Below are 11,159 nucleotides of genomic sequence, written 5' to 3' on the forward strand. Positions count from 1 at the left end.
GGACCTGCTGCATTTCACCCCTGCTTGAAACTCTTCAACCTGCTGATACATTTTCAGTTGCTGTAGGCTAATCATCTGTAATAGACTTACAATTTTTTTCCTGGACTCTACAATTCCTTTATATGGTTTTTCCTATTCTATTTCTGGCCTTGCAGACTCCTGAGTTTCCACCCATCAACTACTGGACTTCTGTTATCCCCAGCCAAGACTTTGGCATCAAGAAAGGACACCCCACCCATCCGCTCCTAAGCTCTTACTTCAGTTTTTCTGGTATTATATGTGCTCATTCATTGCTAGGAAATGAGTTGGGCTTTGAATGGGGAAAGACTGATGCAACAGTCAGAAAGAGTTTGAACTCCCAGTGAGAGGCCCCAGGAGGTGGCTTTTTTTCCATCTAGGATACTTTTCTTAAATTGCTCTGCCTTTGAAGGTTTTCAATTCCACAACACATTACTCACTGTTTGCATGTTATGATACTTGTAATCTTAATTATGTGACATCAAGTTGTTTTTGACTCTTAGCTGCCACATAGGTAGATGTCAGTGGTGGGTTTCAAAATTTTTTACTACCGGTTCAGTTGGTGTGGCTTTGTGGGCATGACAGGGGAAGGATACTGTAAAATCTTCATTCCCTTCCCACTCCAGGGGAAGGTTACTGCAAAATCCCCATTTCCTCCCGATCAGCCGGGACTTGGGAGGCAGAGAATAGATGGGGGCGGGGCCAGTCAGAATTTTTCCTACCGGTTCTCCGAACTACTAAAAATTTCCGCTACCGGTTCTACAGAACTGGTCAGAACCTGCTGCAACTCACCTCTGGTAGATGTTCTCCATGATGAGATGTCCCCCACCATGGTCTTTCAGGTCTTCTAAAGGTGCCCCCATCCAGGGGTGGGATTCAGCCGATTCAGACCAGTTCGGGCGAACCGGTAGTTCCGACAATCAGCTGAGAGCCAACCGGTTCACTCCGACAATCAGCTGGACCTGCCTGCTTGCCCCTGTGTTATATCGACCTATATTTCCTTTGTTTGAAGCCCAGCTGATAGGCGTGGCAGAGTGGATTGCAGCACCTCAGCTGTTTTACTCACTGGGGTTGCAGTAGAAGGTAAGTTTTAGAGCTGCTTTCAAATGCACTGTGTGCGCGCTCAGCGAACCGGTTGTTACACCGGTTGAATCCCACCATTGCCCCAATCTCTACTGGTCTTAATTGAGACCATCCATGATTATGTACCATCAAGTTGTTTTTGACTCTTAGTTACCATATAGATAGACGTTCTCCATGATGAGTTGTTCCTCTCCTGGTCTTTCAGGTCTTCTAATGGTATTCCCTTCCCTACTGTGACCTAGTCCATCCATGATTATCTATCATCAAGTTGTTTTTGACTCTTAGGAGCACCACATAGGTAGATATTCTCCATAATGAGATATCCTTCTCCTGGTCTTTCAGATCTTCTAATGTTGCCCCCATCTCTACTGTGACTGAGCCCATCCACAATTATGTGCCATCAAGGTTTTTTTTTTACTCTTAGCCACCACATAGATAGATGTTCTCCATAATAAGATGTCCCTTAACTGATCTTTCAGGACTTCTAATGGTGTCCCCACCTCTACTGAACCTGAGTCCATCTACCTTGCTGCTGATCTTCCTTTCTTTTTTTCTTCCAACTTTCCCAGCACTATGGACATATCAAAGGAGCTCGGTCTTCCCATTGATCGATTGTGTGCCATCAAGTCAATGTTGACTCTTAGTGACAACATAGATCGATCTTCTTCATGATGGTCCTCCCCTAGCCTGGTCCTTCAGATCTTCCAATGGTACACTCATGACCATTGTAATTGACTCCATCCAATTGGCTCCTGGTCATCCTCTTCTTCTCTTCCCTTCTTCCTTTTCCAGCATTGGAGCCTTCTCCAAAGAGCTGGTTCATCTGCTGGTTTGGAGAATCCTTCTACAGTATATGCTTGAATCCTTAGAAGACACAGAAGGATTTTGCACCAAGGGTATAAATTAGAATAGAATAGAATAGAATTCTTTATTGGCCAAGTGTGATTGGACACACAAGGAATTTGTCTTGGTGCATACGCTCTCGGTGAACATAAAAGAAAAGATACATTCGTCAAGAATCATAAGGTACATATTATAATATTATAATACAGATTAACAGAATTAGAAGGAACCTTAGAGGTCTTTTAGTCCAGCTCCCTGCCCAAGGAGGAGACTCTACCATTCCAGACAAATGGCTATCCGAACTCTTCTTCAAACCTCCAGTGATGGAGCACCCACAAGGCCAGCTGTTCCACTGGTTAATTGTTCTCACTGCCTGGAAATTCCTCCTTAGTTCAAGGTTGCTTCTCTCCTTGATTAGTTTCTATCCGTTGTTGCTTCTTGTCCTGTCTTCAGGTGCTTTGGAGAATAGCTTGACTCCCTCTTCTTTGTGGCAACCCCTCAAATATTGGAAGATGCTATCATGTCATTCCTAGTCCTTCTCTTTGTTAGACTAGACCAGTGATGGTTAACCTTTTTGGTACCGAGTGGCCAAAGCATGCGTGCAAATGCGAGTGCATGCCCAACCCCCCAAAATGCAATGTGAGTGCACCCCATGCATGTGTGTGCATCCCCCCACACATGTGCATGAGTTCCCATGCATGCACATGTGTCCCCCGCGCATGCACCCTAGGGCCCCCCGCACATGCACCCCAGGGCCCCCCGTGACCCATTTTGGCTTCCAGGTTGGTGCAGGAGGCCTTCCAGGCCCAAAATGGGACACGGGGGGCACGCGAGCAGGGGTGGGTTCTAAAAATTTTTACTACTGGTTCTGTGGGTGTGGCTTATTTTGTGGGCGTGACTTGATGGCCATGTGACAATTATTTAGGATTTAGCAGAAGTACTGGTCTACAGGCTTTTAACTCCTTGCAGAGCTGTACCGGTCTACCCATTTATTTTTGCAGGCACTGGTCTACTCATTTATTTTCTTTTAATACTGATCAGCTGTAGGGCGGCCATTTGAAGCCCCATGGCAAGAGTTTAAATAGTTTTTTTCCCTCTAGCCATCAGCTGGGACTCAGGAGGCAGCAATAGATTGGGGGTGGGGCCAAATAAAAGGTAAGAATAATGTGGGGGGTGGGTGAAGGGGCGGGGGTGGTGGTTGGGGGGGCGCTGGGGGGCAGGGGGCAGAACCGGTTCTGTGACGTCATATCGTCACTGCTACCAACTCGGGAGAACCGGGCCGAACCGGGAGGAGCCCACCACTGAACGCGAGTGCCCTTGGCACATGCGCCCCACCCACCCGTGCATGTGCCCCACTCCCCCATGCATGCTCACGCGCATTCCCTGCATGTGCCCCACCCCCTGCTCATGCGCAGCAGAGACCCAAAGACCAGCTCTCTGGCAGGAGGCAGTGGAGCTGGGCTGGGGTGTCAGCTGGTGTGCCCAGAGAGAGGGCTCTGTGTGCCACCTGTGGCACACGTGCCAGGGGTTCGCCATCACAGGACTAGTTCCCTCAGTCACTCATCGTATGACTCAGCCTCCAGTCAGCCCCCTAATTGTCTTAGAAATGATGATCTCCCAGTGTTTTTCTCTGGGTTGGGAACTTGGGATGCGATTGGAGCGGCTCCCAAATTTGGAAGTTGCAGAGGAATAGGAAAAGCCATGTAAAGTCCTCAAAGTGGGATTGGAAAGACGTTGAAGCTGAAAATAAGAACCAGCTTCTGAGATTTAACACAGTTCAGATGCCTTAAAGCATGTTTTTGCATTCCAGACAGAAAGCTAAAAATTGCATCCCTGACCATTTCTGAGCCAAAAAGCTAAACTTGTTGCAGTCAAAGCACAAAACTGCCAGCCAAACCATACAGCTGTCTTGAATTCATAACAGTTGGGAGTCTGAATAAAACATTCGTTTATTAATTATGATGAATTACTTACTCCGGTTTATATGCAGCTCCTTTTCTGAAGTCTCTGGCTTACTGCAGAGCGTTACAAATTGGGTCTGAAACTATAAGAATGAGAGAGCCAGTTAAATAACACACGAAACAACTAACTCAATGCAGCTCCAGTTGGTTCCCTGGGTTTGTCAGATAGACCATAGGAGACACACAGCCCCGGATGACAGCCAGGAACTAATTAGGAAGCTACTCAAACCACTTTCAAGCAAACACTGGTATGTGGAGACCTGAGAAATTCAGAGTGCAGCGAAACTTTACTGGTTATGGTGTACATTTGTTTTCTCACATACTTACGCACTGATAGCTACTGAGCCGCCTCCTTCTCCGCTAGGCTACCAGAACCTAGTTAGAAGGACAATTCATACAGTGGGTAAGTTTCAGGACCCCTGTGATTCCCCAAAGTCCTTGCTTTAGATAAGAAGGCGGAGGGGGAGGAGGAGGAGAAGAAGGAAAAAAAGGAAGGAAGAAGGAGGAAGACAGGAAGGAAAAGAGGAGAAGTGAAGGTGGAGGAAGGCGAAAGAGAAGCAAAAGGGAGGGCAGGGAGGGAGAGAGGAGGAGGAGGAGAAGAGGGAAGAGGGGAAGAGGAGAAGGAGGAGGAGGAGGAGGAGGAGGAGGAGGAGGAGGAGGAGGAGGAGGAGGAGGAGGAGGAAAAAAGGAAGGAAGAAGGAGGAAGACAGGAAGGAAAAGAGGAGAAGTGAAGGTGGAGGAAGGCAAAAGAGAAGCAAAAGGGAGGGCAGGGAGGGAGAGAGGAGGAGGAGGAGAAGAGGGAAGAGGGAAGAGGGGAAGAGGAGAAGGAGGAGGAGGAGGAGAAGGAAAAAAGGAAGGAAGAGGGAGGAAGACGGGAAGGAAAAGAGGAGAAATGAAGGTGGAGGAAGGCAAAAGAGAAGCAAAAGGGAGGGCAGAGAGGGAGAGGAGCAGGGAGGAGGAGAGGGAAGAGGGAAGAGGAGGAGAAGGAGGAGGAGGAGAAGGAAAAAAGGAAGGAAGAGGGAGGAAGACAGGAAGGAAAAGAGGAGAAATGAAGGTGGAGGAAAGCGAAAGAGAAGCAAAAGGGAAGGCAGAGAGGCAGAGGGGCAGGGAGGGGGAGAGGAGGAGGAGGAGAAGAAAAAGAGGGAAGAGAAGAAGAGAGGAGGAGGAGGAGGAAAAAAAGGAAGGAAGAGGGAGGAAGACAGGAAGGAAAAGAAGAAGAAGAAGATCAAGATCCAGATCAAAATTGAGATGCTTGGCAACTGACTCATATATATGACAGAGTGACCCAGGGTCACGTGATCCCCTTTTGTGACCTTCTCAATGTCAATGGGGAAGCCAGATTCACTTAACAACCGTGTTACTAACATGACAACTGCAGTGATTCACTTAACAGCTGTGGCTAAATCATTAAATGGGGCAAATCTCACTAACAGCTGTCTCACAATAGAAATGTTGGGCTAAGTTATGGTCATAAGTGGAGGACTACCTGTATTATGCAGATAAAATCTCTGTCATGTAGAGATGTAACTTGCAGAATCACCCTGCTTTCTGTCTTTCTCTCTTTTCTCCAATTGAAATTTTAAATCATTTTAAACCACTCTCTGCAGCCAGTGAAGAGGGCCGCACCTCACAAACGCTTGATAAATTGTAGTAGAAAAAGTGCTGCCAGACTCCTTGTGAATTGGATGCAAACACTGGTGCCAGTATGAAATTTGTGTAGGACTGCCCCACCCGTTGGCTGGAATCTGTGAAACAAGGCAGCATTGTCTGACTCTGCCCAATTTTGGAGAAAGTCATTTGAGGACAGTTGGTGGAGTCGGAATTCCTTTGTTACGCAACCCGAAACAAAAACAGAATACAGTAAAAACAAGCCTGAGAACGATGGCAAAAGAGCCTCACTAGACTGTAGTCAAATAGAAAGTCAAAATCCAGCCAAAACTCTGTTAATATATCTAGGAATGTACAGTTAGCCCTCAACTTAACGACCACGATTGAGCCCAACATTTTTGTTGCTAAGCGAGACAGAATTTGTGGATACTCCAACACTGGAGGTTTTTAAGAAGAGGTTGGACAACCATTTGTCTGAAAAGGTATAGGATTTCCTGACTGAATAGGGGGTTGGACTAGAAGACCTCCAAGGTCCCTTCCACTTCTGAAGCAACCTGGAACTAAGGAGAAATTTTCTGACTGTTAGAACAATTACTCAGTAGAACAACTTAGCTCCAGAAGTTGTGAATGCTCCAACACTGGAAGTTTTTAAAAAGAGACCGGACATCCACTTGTCCAGAACGGTAGGGTCTCTTGCTTGAGCAGGGAGTTGGAGTAGAAAACCTCCAAGATCCCTTCCAACTTTAAGAGCCTTGGTGGCACAGCAGACTAAAGCACTGTTAAGTAGCGCCAGCTGCCTGCAATTACTGCAAGTTCGAATCTCACCAGGCTCAAGGTTGACTCAGCCTTCCATCCTTTCGAGGTAGGTAAAATGAGGACCCAGATTGTGGGGGCAATAAGCTGACTTTGTATAAAAAAATAACACCGCTTAGGGGCCCCCCGAAAGCCCTACTAAGCAGGTATATACAAAAAGTATGAAGGCTATTGCTTAACGCATTGTAAGCCACCCTGAGTCTCCAGAAAAGGGCGGCATATAAATCGAACCAATAAATAAATAAATAAACTCTATTATTCTATGTTCTGTGGAATGCTGCACCCGCAATCTTTCAGATTTTGATAATCCCATTCCATCAGGCACCATTGCCTGCCATATTTGACCGGTGCCATTACCAGTTGCTTAAGCTATTCTTCTATTTATTGTCAATAAAAGGATCTGATCCTTTGTTTGTTTGGGGTTCCTTTTGGGCCGTTTCCTAGAACTCGTTCTCTTTTCTTTCTCCGCTTTGTGTATTTTAGCACTCCAAAACAAACAAAATTCTCTCTCTCTCTCTCTCTCTGTGCATTGTTCCCCTAAATTGTACGGTGTATTCTCAACTGCCTGCTTCCCCCATCCAGGACCAGGAATTTCTCCCTCTTCCTGAGTTTAAACCAAGGTTATTTTTAGACGCCAAGATTTTGCAAAGCTTGGCAGGCAGCAGAGAGGAAAGAATTACAGGGCAAGAGACTGAAGAGAACAGATGTAATTTCATCTGCCTGGATAAATCGAGCTAAGGAAGAGGACCAATTTTTTCACAGCAATCTAGCCAGAGAATTTTTGATTGCCAGTGCAAGGATTTCTGTCAGATTAGAGGGTTAAAGAAGCTGCACTGGTTAACTATTAGTTTGGAAACCATTTCATCGAGGTAGAAACTGCTGTGGCTTGCGCTCTGAAATTCTCGGTTTTCCTGAAATAGTTGCCCGAGGCTGCTAAATTCGTTTTCTGGGTTCACATAATACTGTGAGTCATAAATGAACAAATAGGGGATTGGTACATCACAAAAAGCAGAAAAAAGAAAAAGAGCCTGGTGAGATTTGAACTTGCAGTAATTGCAAGCAGCTGAATGTTAATGAATGTTTCATAACATGCGTTAGTCTGCTGCGCCACAAGGCTCTTTCTTCAAGTAAGCCTACCAGGGATCTCTTTCCTTGGAAATACACCACACCCACAGAAACCTACAACCTGTTGAGCAAGTTACCTATCCAGGTTAACCATCCAGAAGGCTGGGGTTCAATCAACCTCAGCAATCCACTGGCCAAAACTGCTTCGGGAGAGGTTTCTTACAAAGGTAGGGAGAGGCAATCTCAAAACCACAGACAGATTGACCGGCTCTTACGCTCTAGAATGGGGTGTTTTTTTTGTTTTTTTTTTTGGAAAAACAATCTGAAAGGCAGGAAAAATCCAGAATTCTATCTGCCACGTTTTTAGCACCCTCTGGCGGAAAAAAACAAACAACCTTGACTGGATTCATTCACTCTGTGAATTTTTCAAGACATAAATCCCAGGAGGCCAATCCTTGCTAGTGAACTAGTAAACTAAGCCATTTTCCGGGCTGGCTTAACATATTTTTTAACATATTTTTAATTTTTAATTGGTTTGCTATCTTAAACTGGGGCCAAATTAATATATATCCTTTTAATTGTTTTTTAATGTTTGTATTGTATGTTTTTATCTGGCTGTACACCGCCCTGAGTCTTTCGAGAGAAGGTGCGGTATATAAATTCGAAATAAAATAAAATAAATAAAAATAAATGTTTCCAGTGTAGTTTTTATCTTTCTTTTTCTTCCTTCCTTTCTTTCTTTCTCTTTCCTTTCTGTCTCACTTTATTTCTATTTTATCTTCTTTCTTTCTTTCTTTTCTTTCTTTTCTGTCTCTCATTTTATTTATGTCTCTTTCATTTTTTTTCTTTCCTTTCTTTTCTGTCTCTCGTTTTATTTCTGTTATCTCTCTCGCTTTCCTTTTTTCTCTTTCTTTCTTTCTTTTTCTTTCTTTCCCTCTTCCTGTATCTCATTTTTCTTTTTATCCTGCCTGCCTATCTTTCTCTTATTTTGCACTGGGCATAATATGCCTTAATCCGAACGGGAAGAACTTGCTGGCTACCTACAGAGATATTTTTGCCTAATGGGAAGATCAAAAGAAGCATTGAGTTTCTTTGCCTATTTAAAGCAGTCGCTTCGAGCAGGATGAAAAAACGCTGAGTCCACAGCGCAGAGACAAATGGATTGGGGTGTGTGGACTCTGCCACCTGTTAGACGTCTGGCTTCTCGACGGTGCTCCATTATTCAGCAATATTTGCTCTCTGAAAAGCAGCCATTATTTGGGGCTCGTAAAGACCAACCAGATCCAGTTCTCAGGGCAAACATCTCTAGGCAGTGTCTGGAGTTTTATATTTGGTTTTATATTTACCTACAGGGAAGAACAGAGCTTGGACACACTTCCAGCCATCTGCTCAACTGGCACTTTATCACCCAGATCTACTTGGCAAAATTGAGAGTGCCCGGCTGCCAATTGCACCCATTAAGTGCCCTTTGCTGCACTTGGTGGCTTAAAGCTGCTGCCCGGCTGATATAATTAAGTTGCAAAGGGAACTGAATCAGGTACAACGATGCTCCAAGCTGAGTCACAGCAACGCAATACGAGAGACCTGCGGTGAAAACTTAAAAGAGAAGCTGACATTGAAGATTATATTCTCAAATTCTTGCCCAATTTCTATGTTACTGGTTCTTACAAGGAGTGACATCATACCGATGGTCATTCTTGTAACCAGAAAGCTTTGAAGCCGGATGCAATTTCGTTGCATTTGATTTTATTACAAGTTTCTAAAGCTCCGTTTCAAAAACCTTAGTAACATGAAGATGTCTGGACTTCAACTCCCTGAATTCCCCAGCAAATATGGGAGTTGAAGTCCATCCATCTTAAAGTGGCCAAGTTTGAAAAAAACACTCATCAATATGATTGCTTTAGTTGTGTGTATTTCTGTCTCGCTGAAAAAAAAATGCTCTCGGCACCAAATTTATACAAGAAGGATCTTTTAATATATAAAAATCATTTCGCTTCCTCCAAATACAGATATTCCTCAACATACGATTATAATTGAGCCCCACATTTCTGTTGCTATGCAGGACAGTTGTTAACTGAGTTTTGCCCCATTTTACAACCTTTCTTGGCAATTTGTTAAGTGAATCACTGCAGTTGTTAAGTTAGTATCACGGTTATTAACTGAATCTGTATTCCCCTTTGAGTTTACTTGTCAGAAGATCACAAAGGTGATCACATGACCCCGGGACACTGCAATAGTCATAAATATGAGTCAGTTGCTAAGCGCTCAAATTTGGATTACATGACCATGGGGATGGCCCAAAAGTCGTAAGTATGAAAAACGGTCTTAAGTCACTTTTTTCATTGTTGTTATTGGGACCAAACAACATTCCTGGGTCAGCCAGAGACAGTTTTTATTGCGCAAGGTTCAGAGCCAGATTTGTACCTGAAACTTTGAACAAGGAAAGAGCTGTGATACCTCTGTTTTTATACATTTCTAAGACAAAGGATTCGGTGAGATCATGCATTTTCCATATATGGTTAACATGAGATCATACATTTTCCATATATGGTTAACATACACTTGTTATATGATAATTGACACGTTTCCTAATTACTAAACCATTAGTAAACCATTAGTAAACCATTATTTTTAGTTTATAAGATTATCTTAGCTACATAACTTTTCCTTAAGTGCTTGTAGTTGCTAATGAGAAATTTACTGCTGTCCTTAGGTAAATTTATTGGATTAAGTAACTCTTTGTAACATATATGTCCTTGTCTATGACAGTGGGGCCCCTCAAATGTTTTCCATATGGCTTGTCCTTCCATGACATCTAGGTCTCATCAGAAGATATATTACCACTTAATGGGGTTTAGCTGATTTTTAATATAATCTCCAAGCAAGCACTTTTCTCTCTTATAATAATGTGAATAGAGAGGGTCCTTTAGAGATCATGTATCTGACTCTGTATGATTCCTATTTTATTCACATTATTATAACTTCAAATGGTCATTAAATGAATCGTTGTAAATCAAGGATTATCTTTATAAGTTTTCAACCAATAGGAAGATAGGAACAGACTCCTGAATGGCTTAAAATTCAGGAAAGGTTCCAGACACTCTTCCCAGGTGAGATTCACACAACATTCTTAACCTTCAACCGAAATGAATGAGCAACATTTCTTATAATCCCATCAAAAGCTCTGCCAAAATAAGCAAACCATCGAATGTGCTTCATATGTTATGATAATGATTGGATTCCCACAACTGGCTGAACCATCAATTCTAGCGCCATGCATATTCGATGGACAAACCGAGTTTGGGATCTTTCTTTCATGTGGAATAAATCAGCTGCATATAAGGTAAACATAACACCTATAACAACCTTCTCCAGACTCTTAGGCAAATGAGAAACATCCAAGATTGGATTTTGCAGAACCCAAAGGCATCAACAGGAAACGTACAGAATCCATCTAGGGAACAGCCCGGTCTTCTGCTTAGCTTTTTCCAGTCCGATCTGTACTGCAAACATTGAACCCAGATTTTTGTCTTGCCCTTCTGGACCCACAGGACGATTTGTGAGGTGTCGTGGGTGCTAATTAAGTGTTGTGTGGCAAAGAGTAACAAAAGACAAGGAAGTTTAGTCCTGGCCCGTTGGATCATTCAGAGAACATAGAATGATAGAGTTGGAAGGGACTTTGGAGGTCTTCTAGTCCGACTACCTTATACCAGTGATGGCTAACCTTTTTTTTGTTGTGTGCCGAAAGCATGCACGTGTGTGCCGGCA

Source organism: Pituophis catenifer, unplaced genomic scaffold (assembly GCF_029215685.1).
Source record: "Pituophis catenifer annectens isolate HBS135680 unplaced genomic scaffold, rPitCat1.0.hap2 SCAF_3, whole genome shotgun sequence".
NCBI lineage: Eukaryota > Metazoa > Chordata > Lepidosauria > Squamata > Colubridae > Pituophis > Pituophis catenifer.